Consider the following 19720-nt stretch of genomic DNA (forward strand, 5'->3'; position numbering starts at 1 on the left):
AGCAGGTGGAGCAGGGCAATCTCCCGGAGGATCGTCTTTTCCTGGGACATGGCGAAAGAAGGAAGAAAAAGCCTGAGTGGGATGCAGCGTCATACAGGGCTGCCGAAAGGCCAACTAGAAGAAAATTTCCATAGGGATCCCCTTTCACTCTATATGATGAGCATCTCCACTTGTCTGAGATCAGATAACACCCCTACACCAGGAAGATGATGGATGTCTGACCCCACACGCACATATGGGTCTTCCATTGATTCATTCACCTACTCTAAGGGTCAGGCCGGAGGGTCAGAGACAAGGAGGACTCGACAGCAGACTAGGGGACTGGGAAGTCAGGTCCGGTCCATTCCTCCATTCCTAAGGGTCCCACTGTGCACCTTTGTGAATTTCTCTTTGTTGACCTCCTCTTCCTGGAAGCAAACAGCCAATGTATGAGAAAGGGCCCTGGCCTGGGTGTCAGGGACTCAAGCCTACCACCCTGTGACACACTGCTGGTGTCACTTGGGGACCAGGATCTTGTCTCTGAGGTGGACCCTGAGGTCCCTCTGCCCCATGCCCTCTGCTAAGGGAGGGTCTTGGGGATGCCCCTGACCTCAGGTGGTTCTGCTCCAGGGGCTCTGCTGATTCCCGGGAACCAGAGACAAGACCTTGGCGCCCAGTGCTGCTCCTGCCTCAGGGGTGTGAACCAGCAAGTCTCCCTCAGGACGGCTGCCCAGGGCCGAGATGCAGAGGGTGGGGGACTCCAGCCCACCCCTCCCCAGCCCACTGACCTCAGAATCCACCATGTCTCTGTCCAGTTTCTCTAGCTCCTGGAGCTAGGGCCCATGAAGGGGATCACGCCCTGTGCCGCAGGGGCCGTTAGAAAGGGGCCTTGTGCCTGGGGTCCCCAGGACACCCCCAGGCCTCAGCTTCCCACTGCTGGCTCCAGGTAAGTGGGAGCCCTTACGTGATGACCCCCAAGATCCACCTCCCCTCACGGCTGAGAGGCTCCCGGGCTCTGGGATCCCAGCACTCTCCCTAGGGCACCCCTACTGCCCTCCACGCACCAGCTCTGCAACCGCCTACTCTGCAACCCCCTGATCTGCCCTGGGAGTAGAGGTGGGGTCATCAGGAGGCAGGGCAGGGACGGGCCTCCTTTCTGAGGGGGACCCTGGTGGGGGCCACCCCTGTCCCTGAGTGCCTCACACGCCCCTCACCTGCCTCAGCAATCTCTCCTGTCCTCTCTTGAGGTTCTTCAGCCAGGACGTGAAGCTGCATCCCTGCTTCTTCTGGGAAAAAACACCCGTCCTTGAGACTCTGTGCCCACACGCCCAACCCTCTCTCCTCCCTCAGTCCAGACTGAGGAGAACAGCATCAGTGGAACCAGCAGCCCCCATTCAGAGCAGCAGGCCCACGCAGATGCCCCCAGGGCCACCTGCCCCCAAGGCCCCCAGTAGGTCCTAATACCTCCCACATTCCTGCCCTGCCCATGCAGAGAAAACTGGAAAGTCACAGAAACCACATGGGAGCCCAGCACCCGCCCCTCCTCCCCACCTCCTCCATGCAGGCCTCCAGCCTGCACACTACCTTTGGGGGCTTGCAGTGGCTATGTCGCTGTGCCTGTCTTCTCGGGCCCTCAGCTTCCACTGGCTCCACCTAGGGAGAGAACATTTTTGTCCTTAGGGAGGGTCCCTGCATCCCCTGAGCCCCAGGTGGGACACCAGTGGACAGCAGCTGCCTGTGCAGTGTCCTGGGCTCCTGCAGCATGAGATCAGGGCCAGTAGGGGGCGACTGAGCCCCCCCTCCCCCCCCGAGTCCCACTGTACACAGCTTGGTTTGGGCAGTGAGTGCTTAGACCTGGACACGGGAGTCCGTGAGCAGGAACAAACTGATCGTCTGTGATTCAGATTGAGCTAGTGGGATGGACCTGCCCTGCATGCCCGAGTCTAGTCTGAGACCATGCACCAAGACCCACCCTCGCACCCAAATTCACCCACTGTCCCCTGGACCAGCATCACTGGGGCGGAGCACACAGACCTTGACCCCCACGCAGGCCCAGTACCCTGCGGGGGGGTGTTCACAGAAAGTTTGGCAATGTGGACCCCAAGTCCACATATTCTGTTTCTGGCTCTCCCTGTCCCCAACACTTAAGGAAACTGGAAACGGAACCAGAGCTCAGGTGAAAACCCTAAATCCCACTCCATGCCCAGCTCCTGGGCCCCCAGGCTGCTTCCACAGGGGTCCTAGCACACTGAGGGGCACTGCAGACAGAGCACAGAGGCGGTAGCATTGGGGGCACCCACCAGGATACATGGCGCCAGGTCTGGCAGAGTCTGCGGATGGCGGGGCTCTGCAGGGCACAGTGGATGGTGTTGGTGGACGCCCAATTGTGAGGCACTGGCACTCCTGGGAGCAAGAGCGGGGGACAGGGCAGCTGGAGTCTGAGCATCCGCAGGCCACAGTGCAGAGCCCAATCATTGGGGACACTGAGAGTCTGGGGTCTACGAGAGACACAGGGATCCCCAAGGAATCCCCGGGAGACAGTGAGCACGACTCGAGGAAGGAGAGGCAGAACGAAGGGTCCCCACTGGGACGGCCACCAGGACCCAGTGCCCCTATCTCCACAGAGGATCTCGCCCCCAACATACCTGGGCCAGCACAGGGATTAGGGGCCCAAAGGAGAGAGTCTGATGGCCTTCTATTGCTACAGTGAGAAAGATAAGGTGTACTGCAGTTACATAATTTAGAGTTTGAAAAGAAGAAAAAATCTGTCACAGCCCAACAGTTATTCCCAATTTTCCTAAGTGCTTCTAGGCAATGAGTAAAGGAGAGAGAACTTATACCCTTTTAAAATACACACCTGCATAAGTCATTTTTTATGGGATCCATCATTGAAGACAAATTTCAGTGGCATTTTCCATAATTGCTACTTTTGCAACTATTACCATTATTTTATCCATGGGCTGGAGTGATAGCACAGCAGGTTGGGCATTTGCCTTGCAAGAGGCCACCATGGTTGACTGGAGTTTGATTACTCCGCCCCTTGCAGAGAGCGAGCAAGTTACTGATGGTATCTTCCCTGCACGGTTTAGCCTGCACGTTACCTGTGACGTGTTCAATATGCCAAACACAGTAACAATTGTCACAATGGAGACATTACTGGGCTCGCTTGAGCAAATCAATGAAAGACGGGAGGACAGTGACAGTGGCCATTATTTTATCCATAACAGTTTCATCATTTACAGAAACAACCTTTTCAGTACCCACTGACCTCTCCATTCTCTCTCCTCTGGTTCCTGGCAACACTCCTCTTTTGTCTATATGAATTTTCTCTCTCTAAACCCTTCACATATATGGATCCTAAGATATGTGCCCTTTTGGGCAACATTTTCTTTAACCCTGATGCTTTCAAAGTTCATCTGTGCTACAGTATGTCATTACTTCCTCTGACTGATATTCTGTTGTATGGAGCTATCATATTGGAGAGGTTTCCACACTTTCTAAATGTACAGAGCCCTGGAGGTCTCATAAGTTGGCTGAAAGAAATATTTATAGTGGTTGTACACATAGTACAGAGGGTAGGGTGCTTGTCTTCAACACAGTAGGTCTGCTTGGCTTCCTGGCACTCCATATGTCCCCTGAGCTCTGGCATAGTGACTCCTGAGCACAGAGCCAAGAGGAACATCTGAGCACCATCACATGTGGCTACAATACACAAAAATAATAAAAGCATTCACAAATACACAAGATCCAGTCTCATTCGTGTATATTTATATGCTTACAAAATAATGGTGTGGAATAGATAATGGCCATTCAAAGAATCCATCAACCCTCAAATATTCCTTTGTTTAGTAAACCTTGATTAAATAGATGCTATGGCTGGCAATGGAGAGATCTGGTGAATTATCAGGTGTGTCAATGGAATAACACTTGTTCTGACACAATGGAGGAAGAAGATGATGAAGATAGAGGAGAAGGTCATGTAACCTTCGAGCCAAGATGTGAGTGTATTAACTACCAGACAAATTGATGTCTTCATAATTTAACAGAAAATACAGGCTAAAGACCTTCTACAAAAGGTATGTATCCTGGTTGACATATTTTTTCCAGTGATCTTCATATGAAATTTCTGGCTTGTAGGAGTGCGGATATTTTCCTCTGATATTTAAGCTAACAGCTGATTGGTTCCAGCACTCACAGAAAACCCAAACAAAAGAGCACATCAGTAACAAAATAGCCTGCAATACAAGACAGTGCTCAGCAACAAATATTTGAAACCAGTACATATAAAACTTAAAAATCTTTTTCTGTTTCACTGTTAAATAAACACAGTACTTCTTCATGGAACTTGTGTAGCTAGTAGCTAGTAGAGAGGGTAAGTAGCAAGATCTTGAAGCTGGGACTTAAATGACCAGTGTAGTTCCCTGGTCCACATCAATTTCCAAACTATTTTGACTTTATATTATAGTTACTCCTCCAAGAATGATTCCTGAGTGCAGAGCCAGGAGCAATCGCTGAGGATAACCCGGTGTGACCCCCCAAACTGAAATAAATAAATAAATTAGATTTTCAAAGTTTCCTATAGTATTTTTGCCATATTGTCCATAACTTAACCACCTCAATTCTCACAGCCACTCTCCACACGCTCAGACAAACCTTACCCATGAATGAATCTATTCCTGAAACTATTATAATTTACACCACTGATAGATGTAGATCAACAGTAGCACACCACATTTGATGGGGTTTAAAATAGAAGACAAGTGGTTGGTAGGTGTGCTTTCCAGGGCAGTGTTCACAGAAATCAAGCTCAGGGAATTGCAAGACTCTTCACGGTTGGCCATTCCCCACCCCCGCAACACACACATGCACTTAGGACAGAGGCGTTCCCCGGCAAGTTTTAGGACTGCATCAGAAATGGGACTTTATTCCTGATGAGGCACCATTGGAGCTTACTCCCCCAAAAGTAGAGCAGGGGTGATGGGCAATGGCCTCCAAGGCAGCAGCGCCTCATGCGGCTGCTCTAATTTTAAGCTTTCTCTCCACTTGGACTCACATCTTTGTCTCCATTACCTAACTTTCAGGAGTACCGCTTGGCTGTCACAAACACATTATGCCAATAGTCCGTTAGCCTATTCCAATCTCACCAAAATAAATGTGAACACAAGAAACTGACAAGTCTAACATTAAAGAAAATATATCTGAAACTGCACTAGTAGACCCACAGAAGTCACAAAGGAGCAGAACCAAAGAGGAAGCTAGTAATGTAGAAGGGGGAGAAGGTGACCACCATCGAAGAGCTCATCCAGAATCCTTTCTCACAGCAAAAGTGAAACATTGAGAATGAACCGGAGGGTCCCACCTTAAAAATACCTAAGCAGCACGAAGAATAGACGCAAATCCCCACCAGGAGGAGTGGATGAAGAAAAGAGCTCAGAAAATTCAAAGGGAATACCAACAAATACAATCTCTCCAATAAAGAATTCAGAGATGAAATGTTGAGGATATATATTGAACTCAAAGAGACGATGGAACAGGCACCCAGTAGATTAAAGGAAGCCATGAAAGAAAGAGTGGAATGGACAGGCAATGAAATCAGGAAGCAATGAAAGCAGAAATAAGAAAGCAAGAAACATGTGTCACTAATAAAGGATTCAGTAGATGAAATTAAAAACAAAGTGTGTGCGCTGAACAGTAGAATGACCCCCGCTGAGGACAGAAACAGTGAACTTAGAGATGAGCTGCATAAAGCATACAGGCAACAGCATAGAATGGGAAAGGACCTCAAAATAGGTCGTGTGAATCAGGGACCGAGGGGATGAAATTCAGAGGAACAACATAAGAATCATCAAAGATTCAGAAGAACGGGGAAGCCACCCCAATGAGTAGTACAGCTAAGGACATCATTGCTGAGAATTTCCCAAAGCTGGAGAATGCAGACATTGAGATCCAAGGAGCTTGAAATGTACCAGCTATAAGGGACCATAAAAAAGAGACTCCAAGACATAGCCTATTAAGAATGACAGATGCCACAGATAGAGACATAATACTGCAATTAGAAAGGTCAAAGAAGGAAATCACATACAAAGGAGCATCCCTTAGATTTTCATCAGACTTATCAAAAGAAACTGTCCTGGCCCAAAGACAGTGGGGGGATATAGTGGAAAAAAACCAATGAAACAAATGCTTCACCAAGAATATTCTATTCTTCAATGGAATACACTGCAACTGTTAGAAAGGATGAAGTCATGACATTTACACACAAGTAGTTCAACATAGTAAGTATCATACGATGTGAAATGAGCTAGAAAGGGAGGGGCTGACATAGAAATACTGCACTCATCTGTGGAATATTAAATAACAGAATGGGAGAAAACACCCAAGAATATTTGAGATCATTACCAGGATATCTGCTCCACGGCTTGGAACCCGGAAAAACTGGACAGATACATGCAAAAAAAAAAAAACGGGGGCTCACACAACTACCTAAGACCATGCACAAAAGTCAGATCAAAATGGATTAAAGAACCTCAGAATCAGATCTGAATCAATAAGGTACATTGAAGAGAAGGTCAGCAAAATCCTCTGCAACACTGAAACTAATAGTATCGTCAAAGGTGACAGGCCACTGAACAAGTAAGTAGAAACAGAGATACATTATCGGGACTATCCTGTTTTTTTAGTTTTAAAATATTTTATTTCTTTTTTTTAAAATTTTTATTAGTGAGACATCATGAGGTATAGTTGTAGACTTACAAATTTTTGTGCTTGGGTTTCAATTATACAATGATCAAATACCCATCCGTCCACCAGTGCCCATTTCCCACCACCACGGATCCCAGTATCCCCCCACCACTCATCCTCCCCATCCCCCCATCCACCCTGCCTCTGTGGCAGGGCATTCCCTTTTGTTCTCTCTCTCTTATTGCATGTTGTGGTTTGCAAAAGAGGCAATGGGTCACAATCATGTTTGGTCTATAGTCTACTTTCAGCATGCTTCTCTCATCCTGGGAGGATCCTCCCAACACCCTTTATTTGATGCTCCCTTCTCTATCTGAGCTGTCTTTTCCCCTAGCATGTGTGGCTAGCCTCCAAGCCATGGAGTAAAATTCCTGGTACTAATCTCGGCCATCCTTGGGTGTTAATCTCCTATTTTATTATTTTATGTTAATGGGACTATCTTAAACCAAGAAGCCTCTGTGCCTCAAAAGAATCAGTGAGCAGAATACAAAAACAGTTTACAGAATGGGAAAGTATATTCATCCAATACCTTTAGGATAAGGGGTGAATATCAAGGCTATACAAGGATCTGGTCGAACTCTACAGTAAGAAAACATCCATCCCATCAGATAATGGGGCAATGAAATAAACGGAAAATTTCTCAGGGGAGAAATCTGAATGGCCAAAAGGCACATGAAAAAATGCTCTTTGTCGTAAATCATCAGGGAGATGCAGATGAAAAGAAAAAGATACCATGTCACACCACAGAAACTGGCACATATCGAAAAGAACAAAAGCAACCAGGGTTGGTATGGATGTGGGTCGAAGGGCACTCTCTTTCTCTGCTGGTGGGAATGCTGAATGGTGCAGCCTTTTAGGAAAACAATACGGACTTTTCTCAAAAATACCAGAAAGTTAGCTCCCATTTGACCCTGCAATACCACTTCTGGTAATATATACCGGAGATGCAAATAATCACTTAATGACTTAACTTCCCGTTAGTCGTCGATTTGCTCGAGCGGGCGCCAGTGACGTCTCCATTTGTCCCTGTCGCGTGATAGTGTAGCCCAATGGTATCTGTTCGCTCCGGGAACATGAAGGGCCTCAAACCGATCGTTCATGATCTTGACGAAGAAGTCTGACCATCTGGTAGGTGGACGGCCACGCGGTCTCTTGACATCCCGTGGAATCCAGTTGGTAACAGCTCTAGTCCAATGGTTGTCTTTAAATCTCATTACGTGACCAGCCCATCTGATTTTCAGCACCTTGGCAAATGAGACAGCGTCCCTGATCCTTGATCGTCGACGGATGTCAGAACTCCGGATTCTTTCACTCATTTGAGTGAAACGTGATATTCCAAGCATAGCTCTTTCTATTCTTCTTTGGGAGACCTGAATAGCGTTCTCATCTTGTTTGCTTAGGGCCCAGGTCTCTGAGGCATATGTTAATGCAGGAAGAACAGTGGAATCAAAGAGATGTGCCTGGAGCCGGAGGTTCTTCGTCCTCTTAGCTATTTCCTCGACGTTCTTGAAGGCGTTCCAAGCCGCTCTCTTCCTCGTGCGCAGCTTGGGTGCCAGGTCATTTGTCATGTTGACCTCTCGACCTAGGTACACATAGCTGTTGCATTCGGAGATGGTCGTTCCATTGAGAGCGAATGGGGCGTCAGGAACAAAGCTGTTTCTCATAAACATTGTCTTTGTAAGATTCAGCTGTAGTCCTACCTTTCCACACTCACGGTCAAAGTCGGCCAGCATTTGTGCCGCTTGGCTGATGTTTGGTGTTATTAAAACAATGTCATCAGCAAAGCGGAGGTGGTGTAGTTGCCAACCATCTATCTTCACTCCCATTCCTTCCCATTCCAGTCATCGGATGATGTTCTTGAGGGTGGCACTGAAGAGTTTCGGTGAAATGGTATCACCCTGCCGCACCCCTCTCTTGACATCAACAATCACTTCTTTGTAGAATGGTGAGATCCTGGTAGTGAATCCGCAATACAGCTCATGGAGGATCCTGATGTATTGGGCTTGAATGCCCTGATTGGCTAGGGCGTCAATGACCGCTTCCGTCTCAACAGAATCAAAGGCCTTCTTTAAATCAATGAACGTTAAGCAGAGCGGCATCTTGAACTCCCGAGAAACCTCAATGAGCGTGGTTATCGTGTGGATATGGTCGATGGTGCTGAATCCTTTGCGGAACCGTGCTTGCTCGCATGGTTGTCCTTCATCTAGTGTTCTGCCAATCCTATTCAGGATGACTCGAGTGAACAACTTGTAGATGACAGACAATAGGCAGATCGGGCGATAGTTGCCAATGTCATGGATGTCTCCCTTCTTGAACAGTAGTACGGTCCTGCTGGTTTTCCATTGGGACGGAACCTTGCATTCAGACAGGTAGCATGTGAAGAGCCGAGCCAGTGTATTGATGAGTACTGACGGCAAGTTCTTCAGGTGTTCAGGTCTGACCTTGTCTGGGCCGGGTGCTGTTTGTTTCTTTACTGACGAAATGGCGTGTCGGATTTCGGAAGGGAGAACATTGGGAACGACATACCCATCCTGTGGAATTTGGTAAGTCGGCAAGTGGACATGGCTATCGAAGAGATTTGAGTAGAAGTCATGGATAATCTTCTCCATTGTCGTTCTGGAGGATGTGATGGATCCATCAGGACGTCGGAGGGCAGTCATCTTGGTCTTATAGTTGGCGAGGGACAGGCGGGCGTTACGAATACTTTTCCCGGCTTCTGCCGCATCTATCAGTACTTCTGCTCTTCTCTCTTTGAGGTCTTCCTTGATCGCATCTCTGCACTGCTTTGCAAGCTCGGAAGTTAGCTTGCGGTTGCCTGAGGCATGCGCCAAACCACGCTGGTTAATTAGCTCAAGAGTTTTCGAAGATAGGCGACTTTTTGTGGCTATCTCTCTCTTGGCGTTCCTCGCACATTCATGGAGGTGCTGAGTCAGTCGATCGTATTCCTCGTCAATGTTGTCAACAATGGCATCTTCCCATGTTGCCGCAATAGTACCAAAGAGTTCCCAGTTGGTGGTCATTCTGGGAGTTCTCTTTTTGAACTTTGCAGCCCTTTCTCCCTGCTCTGTGAAGTAGAATTTTGCACGAAGGAGACGGTGGTCCGATCCCGTTCGAAATTTTGGGACAACAGCGACATCAGTCAGGCAAAACCATCGATTGAATATGATGTGGTCTATTTCGTTGTGGAATCGTCCCCGGGAGACTCCCATGTCCATCGTTTAGATTCTGCCTTCTGGAACTGTGAGTTACCATGAATGGTCTTGGTCGACATGATGAACTCAGACAGTCTCTCACCCTGTTCGTTCCATTCTAGGCCATGGGTCTCGATGTGAAGTTCTTCAGCTGATCTTCTCGGTCCTATCTTGGCATTAAAATCACCCACAATGATCTTGTAGAAGGTGTGGTCTTCTTTATAGAACTTCTCTAGCTCCATGTAGAACTTCTCGATTTCTCTTTCATCATAATGAGATGTTGGTGCGTAGACAACGAAGATAGAAACTGCAGGCAGTGAGCCACATCTATTCAAATGTAAATGTCCGATTCGGGTTGTTAGGCATTCGAATGAATCAATGCTCTTGGCCAAGTTTATGTTGACAAGGACACCGACGCCTCCAACACCTCTTTTATCGCATGTTCCGAGGAAAAATTCTTCTCCAGTGTCGAAAACGGCATGGTGAGATTCGTGCCTTCTTGTCTCAATCAGACCAATGATGTCGTACTTGATCATTCGCGCTTGTACCATCAGGTCCTCGATGGATGCATCTGATGCTAGCGTACGTGCATTGAAAGTACAGACGATCATTTTTGTCTTCCTTCGTTGTGGCAGCCTACGTCGGCCTTGAGATTTTGTCGGCCTCTCCTTTCTCATCCTTCTCAGTGCTGCCATGTCGGTGAAGCCTTCAGGGTCAGGTGAATGAGACTAGTTGTAGTTACTGGTTTTGGCATATCGAATACACAGCGGATAGCTTGCCAGGCTGTTCCGTGCGGGCGGAATACTCTCGGTAGCTTGCCAGTCTTTCCGAGAGGGATAGAGGCTTTTGGGGTGACCTCTAATTACCCTTGTAGGTGTTACCATATTTGAACCCTATCAAACATGGTACGACAATTCCAGAAGATGGGTATTTAGTGTTTTATGATGTGTCGTGCGGCCGCTTGCGGCCGCGCGGGTGCGGAAAGCATCCTGGAGTGTGGCGACGGCTGGGTAGTGGAAGTAGTGTCCAAAGATGCAAATAATTACAGTAGAAATGACATCTGCACTTGTACATTCATTGCAGAACTCTTTGCAATAGCCAAAATCTTGGAAAAAAATCCAAGTACCCGGGAACAGATGACTGGTTAAAAAAACTTTGGTACAACTACACAATGAAATACTATGTATCTGTTAGAAAAGATGAAATGATGAAATTTGCATATAAGTGGATCCATATGGAGAGTATCATGCTAAGTGAAATCAGTCAGATAGCGAGGGACAGACATAGAATGACTGCACTCATTTGTAAAATATAAAGTGACAGAATGGGAGACTAACACCAAAGATAATAGAGAAAAGGTCAAGCAGATCGCTCCAAGGCTTGGAAACTGGTCTCACATGCTGGGGGAAAAGGCAGATGGAATAGAGAAGGGATTACTATGTAAATGATTCTTGGAGGGCTCACGTGGGATGGTAGATGCCTGTTGAAAGTAGAATATAGACCAACCATGATGACCACTTACTACATCCATTGCAAACAATAAAACCCCAATGGAGATAGAGAGTAAAAGGGATTGTGTTTGCCACAGAGGCAAGTGCAAGAGATTGTTTGGGGGTGGCAGAGGGTTACTGGGAACATCAGTGGTAGAGAATGGGCACTGGTGGAGAGATGGATACTCGATCATTTTGTGACCTAATGTACTTTCGAAACTGAACCTCATGTAACTGAACCTCATGGTGATTCATTAAAAAATAAAATAAATAAATAAAAATAAATAAATAAAATAGAATAGAAGGAAACCAATCTTAAGTGAAATATATTTATACAGAAAGATAGATAGATGGATATACACACAGACACACAGCTAGATATGCACACAAGGCTAAACCTTGACAACATGTTACTAATCTCTTATAGAAGTGCTTAATGGCTCCTGGGTGAAATAGAACCGTCTTGACATACATTCCTTTAAGAAACAATTTTTGGATCATTTTTAGCGAATTATTTATAACAAGCAGTACAAAATTAATTATTTTTGCTCTGCATTAGTGCAGGGGGCCCCGCCAGACCAATCCTCCAGCCCGCGGAGGTGGCCCTCGGGTTCGTACGTGCAGGGAGGGACCGAATGAATGAACACAAGGCACAAGAGACATAATGCAGTTTAGAAGCAGAGAGAAAAAGGGACAGGACAGAGCAGACAGGATAGCAGACAGGATCGGACAGGACAGGAGTTGATTCAGGGCAGCGGGGGCTTAAATACTTATCAGTACAGGAAAAGCACATTGCAGTTACACAAAAAGGGTCATGTCCATATATGGTTAGGGAGGTTACAACTGAATGCTGAAAGCCCCAAAGGTGCCATGTGGAGAGAAGGATCATGTGAGTCCAGCACTAAGCCAGAGACTTAGGACTGTGATCATTACAAAACAGTTGCTTGGCAAAAAATGAAAGTGAATAGAGCAAGAACACTTAAGATCAAGGTTGAATCAGTGCGGACTTACAATGTTGAGAATTGAATAGTGGAATTTTTTGCTATTAACAGTTCTTAGTCTTCAGTCTATAAACCACTAGGAATTTCACCTTGCACATAGCACTATAGCACTGTCCTCCCATTGTTCATCGATTTTCTCAAGAGGGCCCAGAAATGTCTCCTTTGTGAGACTTGTTGTTACTGTGTTTGGCATATTGATTATCTCACTGCATGGTAGTTTGCCTTGCTTTGCTGTGCGAGAGAGATAATCTCAGTAGCTTGCTGGGCTCTCTGAGAGGGGCAGTGGCATCGAACTCAGCACAGCCAGGCTGAGTCAATATATTTACGATATATCAATATAGCAATACCTCAGTCAGAGCAATAGTAAAGCAGATAGGTATTTGGCTTGGTTAGGGCCTATCCAGGTTCAATCTATGATATCCCATATTTTTTGACAAGCACTGCCAGGCATAATTAGTGAGTTTCGAGCCAGAGGTCACCTCTGAAAATTATGGGGTGCCCCCACAAATTGTAAGAACTTATGAAGTACCCACTGTATACAAGCCATTGTTTTAAGCATATTAGTAGGTATTAAGTTGATAAAGTTTTGTTAGAAATGCTCTAGCATCAAAGATATAAGATTAAAGAGATAGAATGTGGGAAGTCGTCTGCCATGAAGGCAGTGGAAGTGCGAGAAAGGGGGCAGTTTCTGGGAAGACACGGTGAGGGTTGTGTGTTTGCGGGCTTTCTGGATGGCTCTATCTCAACGCCTGTGTTCCGTGCCCTAGAACTACTGTGTGTGGCCTGGATCTGGAAGGCTTTTGGCCAAAAGCAGACAAAGGAAGAGACCAGGGCCAGGCTGGTTGACCTTTGTAGCAGTTTATTAGCAAGAACTTTATCCCATAGAAGAAATTTATGTTATGGAGGGCCTAGGTTCTCTCAAGCATATATTCTCCTTGCTAGTCTCTCCGTGAACCATATTGCAGCCCTGCAATCTCTCTCTCCAGCTCCCTTGTCTCTCCAACTCACTGGCAGTCTGGAGTGACAGTCCACCCTGTCAGGTAGCCAAATCAACAGAAGAAAGCCCTTCCTGAGGGCCCACCTAAAAGGTAATTCTAAAGCCCTTCCTGGGGGCCCAAGGGCAAAATACCTCCTAAAGTGTTTTTCTCAGTCCAATAAAATATCAAGAAGCTATCAACTATCAACTATTCCTGAGGCTTTGCAAAAGGACAGAACAGTGTTATCCTACAGAATGTGCACTGGTGGAGGGATGGGTGTTTGAACATTATATGTTTGTAACTCAAATATGAAAGCTTGTAACTCTCTCATGGTGATTCATAAAATAGGTAAAGGCCCTCCCGTTGATCGTCGATTTGCTCGAGCGGGCCCAGTAACGTCTCCATTGGAGACTTTGTTGTTACTCTGTCTGGCATATCGAATACTCTCGGTAGCTTGCCGGGCTCTCCGAGAGGGGCGGAGGAATCAAACTCGGGTCGGCCATGTTGGCTGCGTGCAAGGCAGACGCCCTACCCGCTGTGCGAAAATAAAATATAAAAAATATAAAGATTCAATCAAGTGTCATTACGCTTAACATGATACTTTCCATGTAGTACCACTTGTATGTAAATTTCATGACTTCGTCTTTTCTAACATCTACATAGTACTCCATTGTGTAAATGTACCAAAGTTTCTTTAACCAGTCATCTGTACTCGGGCACTCAGGTCTTTTCCAGATTCTGGCTATTGTAAAGAGTGCTGCAATGAACAGACAATTGCAGATGTCACTTCGACTATACTTTTTTGCCTCTCTGGTATATACTCCCAGGAGTGGTATTGTTGGATCAATTGGAAGCTCAATTTCTAGTTTTTTGAGAATCGTCCATACTGTTTTCCAAAAGTGCTGAACCAGTCGGCATTCCCACCAACAGTGAAGGAGTGTCCCTTTCTCACCACATCCACACCAGCACCAGTTGCTTTTGTTCTTGTGGATATGGGCCAGTCTCCGTGGTGTGAAATAATATCTCATTGTGGGTTTGATCTGCATCTCCCTGATGATTAATGATGTGGAGCAAAGATTGCATTCATCTGGGTAACATAAAGTTATAAAATCGGAAACTAACACCCAAGAATGGCCGAGATTAGTACCAGGAATTTTTCTCCATGACTTGGAGGACAAACACATATACTAGGGGAAAAGGCAGCTCAGATAGAGATGGCATCAACAAATAAAGGTGATGGGAGGATCCTCCCAGGATGGGAGGATCATGCGGAAAGTAGATTATCGCCTAAACATGATTGTCACCAATTGCCTCTTTTGCAAACCACAGCACCCAATAAGAGAGAGAGAGAAAAAAGGGAAGGTCCAGCCACTGAGGCAGAGTGGGGTGGGGGGATGGGAGGTGGGAGGGATACTGGGATCCGTGGTGGTGGGAAATGGGCACTGGTGGAGGGATAGGTATTTAATCATTGTATAATTGAAACCCAAGCACAAAAATGTGTAAGTCTGCAACTGTACCTCGTGATATCTCAGTATTAAAAAATTAACAAATTGTGCTGGCATCACTGGAAGGCTACATGCAAAAAAATGGGCTCAGAACTCTGCCTAATACCATGCACAAAAGTAAGATCAAAATGGATTAAAGACCTCAACATCAGACCAGAAACCATAAGGTACATTGAAGACAAAGTTGGCAAAACCCTCCATGACATTGAAGCTAATGGTATCTTCAAAGATGCCAGGCCACTGACCGAGCAAGTGAAAACAGAGATAGATAAATGGGACTATCTTAAACTAAGAAGCTTCTGTACCTCCAAAGAAACAGTGACCAAAATACAAAGACAGTCTACAGAATGGGAAAGGGTATTCGCCGAATACACATCTGACAAGGGGTTGATATCCAGGATATACAAAATACTGGTTAAACTCCACAAGAAGAAAACATCCAACCCCATCCAAAAATGGGGCAATGAAATGAACAGAAACTTTCTCAAAGAAGAAATCCGAATGGCAAAAAAGCACATGAGAAAATGCTCTACATCATTAATCATCAGGGAGATGCAGATCAAAACCACAATGAGATACCAACTCACACCTCAGAGACTGGCCCATATTCAAAAGAACAAAAGCAACCGATGCTGGCACGGATGTGGCGAGAAAGAGACACTCCTTCACTGTTGGTGGGAATGTCGACTGGTTCAGCCCTTCTGGAAAACAGTATGGACGATTCTCAAAAAATTAGAAATTGAGCTCCCATTTGACTCAGCAATACCACTCCTGGGAATATATCCCAGAGAGGCAAAAATGTATAGTCGAAATGACATCTTCACTTGTTTGTTCATTGCAGCACTCTTTACAATAGCCAGAAACTGGAAGAAACCTGAATGCCCAAGAACAGATGACTGGTTAAAGAAACTTTGGTACATCTACACAATGGAGTACTATGTAGCTGTTAGAAAAGATGAAGTCATGAAATTTACATACAAGTGGTACAACATGGAAAGTATCATGCTAAGCGAAATGAGTCAGAAAGAGAGGGATAGACATAGAAGGATTGCATTCATCTGGGGAACATAAAGTAACAAAATATGAGATTAATACCCAAGAATAGCTGAGATCAGCACCAGGAGGATTACTCCATAGCTTAGTGGCCAGTCAGGCATTCTAGAGGAAAGGGCAGCTCAGATAGAGAAGGAAACACCAAATAAAGGGTGTTTGGAGGATCCTCCCAGGAGGGGAGATGCATGTCGAAAGTGGACTATGGACTGAACATGTTTGCCACTCAATGCCTCTTTTTCAGACCACAACACCCAAAAGGAGAGAGAGAACACAGGGGATTGCCCTGCCACAGAGGCAGGGGGGGATGGGGGGATGGGGGTGGGGGGGATATTATCCATGGTGGTGGAAAATGGGCACTGGTGGAGGGATGGGTATCTGATCATTGTATAATCAAACCCAAGCACAAAAAATTGTAAATCTACAACTACCTCATGGTGTTTCACTAATAAAAAAATTTAAAAAAAAAAGAAAATGTGATTAAAAATCAATTTGGAGTTCCATCCTTTCCACGTCCCAATGGAGCTAGCCACAGCAGCCAAAAACATCCAGAACTTGAAAGGCATGATCATGGCCACTATCCCCATGTGTGAAGAAGTGTCATCTATGCGTGAATCTGCAGAAAGACTCAGGTATGTGGGACTTCTGATTGAAAACCCCAGGCTCAATGAAATCAGAGAATGAGTGACCTCTCTCCAACTCCCCCTATTTCCAGCAGCTTGGCAGTCACACCCACAATCCACCTCTGGAGTCATATAATCTCAGCAAAGGCCTTGATCCAGAGACTAAACAATAAATCTCTCAGAAGAGAGCACAGAACAATACACAATAGATATGCCCCTAGATCCCATGCCAGCCTGTTTTATTCAGGGCATCCCAGAGGGGGGTGGGTGAGGTCCAATGAAGCCGGCCCCAGCAGCCAAAAATGTCTTCTTTCCTCTTTCTTCCTTCTTTCCTTCCTTCCGTCCGTCCTTCCTTCCTTCATTCATTCCTTCCTTGATTTCTTTCTTCTTTTACTTCTTACTTTCTACTTTCCATCCTTCCTTCCTTCCTTCCATCCCTCTTTCCTTCCTTACATTTGCCTTTCTTTCTCCTTTCTTTCTCCTTTCTTTCTTTCTTTCTTTCTTTCTTTCTACTCTTTCTTTCTCTCTTTCTCTCTTTCTTTTCTTTATCCTTCTTTCTCTCTTTCTTCCTCTCAGTCATCCTTTCTTTCTTCCTTTTGCTAATTTGGAATCAGCAAATATTTTCTATTTAAAAACTAAACATAGTAAACTGGGTACTCTTTGAGGATCTGTCTCTGTTTCTGCTCATCTCTGCAGTTGTAGTATGAAATCAGTCCCTGGCGACTTGGGTGATCCATCCCCAGCAAAGTTCCTGATTCTGTCTTTGCACTGACTCCTACTGGTCCATCTTTTTTCATTTCTAAAATGTATTTCTGCACCAGCACTGAGAAATATAGGGGTTAATATATTAATATTCCATGTGACTGACCCTAGTTCTATCTCCATCACCAAATATAGTCCCATGAGCACCAACAGGAGTCACTGATGAGCACAGAGACAGGAGTACTTGAGTAACACTGGGGCTACCCCAAATCCTCTCTCTCTACACACACACAAAATCACACATTCATAACACACACATACAAACACACACTTTTTGTATGGATTGATAGTACAGTGTGTAGGCTGCTTGCCATGTATGAAGACAATCCTCAAGGGTTCAAGTGACCATACGTATTGGGATGGCAGGGATTGAATGCAGGTCGACCATGTGCAGGCAAGTGCGTTTCCCCCTGGGTTATCACGTTGAACCAGATGACTACACTATGTTAAATTACAACTGACTTCAAGTATTTCTTGTGTCCTTCCTGATTCTTTTTATATGTTCCCAAATATCCAACACTACTTGGGATTTTCTAATAGATGGTATAATTTGTTGATCACAATAATTGGTTATAATATGTGTAAGTTGTTTCTCATCTGCCAAATCCAATTGTCACTTTGAACCTCCATTCAGCAGAGGTCACTCACAGAGAATGAGAAAAACACATACCTAGACAAACACGCAGATTGACCTAGTTTTAGGGTCACCTGTACAGCATTCAGTGGTCTCATGGCAGGTCAATAATGCAATATTGCTCCCCCAACCTCAACAGATCCCAACAGGTGAGCCATTGTCGGAGTTGACAGACATATCGAGGACAGTTAGGAAATATATAAAAATGCCACAGGGAACTGGAGAGCAGAGGCATGTGTAATTCACAGAGAATCAGTAGGCATGAGTAAAATTTAAAGTTATTTGTGCAGGAGAGAGAATTCAGTAGGCAGGGTACCTCTCTTGCACCCAGTCTACGGAGCTCCTCCAGGAGTGATTCCTGAGTGTGGGGCCAGGAGCAAGTCCTGAGCATGGCTAGGTGAGGACCCAAAATCAAAATAAATAAATAAAAGATTGTGAAATTTGTTTATTCTAGTTTTGGCTATATTGTCCCCTAAATCTAAAAGACCCTACAAAGTATTAGTCTATGTTGGCCTGACACAAGTTTACAGCTGGAAGATACGGTGTCATCTATTCTATCCTTGCCTACTTTTCTTTTCTGGGTGGATGTTTGCTAGCAGAACACCCTAAACTTAGGGGTTTTTGCTAGGGGAAGTTTTCTTATAATAATCCATCATTTCCTACCCCTAAATTATGTAGTAATGTACATCAGAAACCATTAACATATAATTTATTTTTTATCATCAAACATTATACAAAATACACTGGTAGTAAATTTTATTGATTAAGTTGGCATTATAAATTATTACCTAGTACCTGTTGATTTATTAATGAAATATGTAAGCTCATTAGCAAATAGGAGGACTTCCATAACCTAACAATCTAAGGAAAGTGAAACTGTTATAATGGTCTTGTAAGATTCCATCTCTCTAGCCTGCTTAAGTCTACATCTCAGTCTATCCAATCCAGTCTTCTTCTTGGGAATCTGACCTCCCTATTGGCTAGCCTCTACCTTTCAACTGCCTGCTTTATGACATCATTCTCCCACCAAACCTACCAGCATCTGGTAGAATCTGGGGCTCCGTGCAGTTGTTTGTAAACAATTTTGGATCATCGCGAGTGACCAGTGACCAATGACCAATCACCAGTGATCAGTCATCGGTACTGGACACTTGTGGACTCCCGCTTCAGTGTTCAGACATACTCTCGTTTTGTCTCCTCTTCTCATTTACCTTTCCTTGATATTTCCTCTTTTCTGATCATGTCAGGTAAGGAATAATATTTTTCAAAGCTTTTTATGTCATTTCTTATGCCTAAACTTAGTTGTTAAGGAAAAGCAGCGTGTAATAATAGAGAAAGTATTCAACTAGAATATGGTAAGCCTTATTTTAGATTGACGTTCACATTTGCTCTGTGATTTTAGACACTGACTTCCTTTCTCTCAAATACAAAGGCTATTTCTTCATTTATTAAATTATATTTGATAGATATTTACGACCTCAAGTACATGTTTATATAGGAGTGTACAGTCTCTGTATTTCCTTTTCTTTTTAATAGTATTTTGGCATGATATCCATGAAATAAAGTAAATCAGAGACAATATTTTGACAGAAACAGAAAAGGTAGTTTTGGTAGAAAACCTAATATCTACCAGGATGTTTTCTCTTTAGCGGTCTCTCCACTTGTATTTATAATTTTGTATTTTAAATTTAGTGCTATTCAAAAGCCAATATCATGTGTCTTTTGAGTTTTCTTTCTAAACTCGATGACAAGAAAAACTGGATTGTGGGG

General features: G+C 44.8%; 1 pseudogene; it reads right to left on the reverse strand.

Moving 5' to 3' along the window:
• Nucleotides 1–329: 329 nt before the first annotated feature.
• The window catches only part of LOC130039164 (CAP-Gly domain-containing linker protein 1-like), a 192404-nt pseudogene continuing 173013 nt past the window's right edge, over nt 330–19720 (reverse strand).

Source organism: Sorex fumeus, unplaced genomic scaffold (assembly GCF_029834395.1).
Source record: "Sorex fumeus unplaced genomic scaffold, SorFum_2.1 ptg000083l, whole genome shotgun sequence".
NCBI classification, from domain to species: Eukaryota; Metazoa; Chordata; class Mammalia; order Eulipotyphla; family Soricidae; genus Sorex; species Sorex fumeus.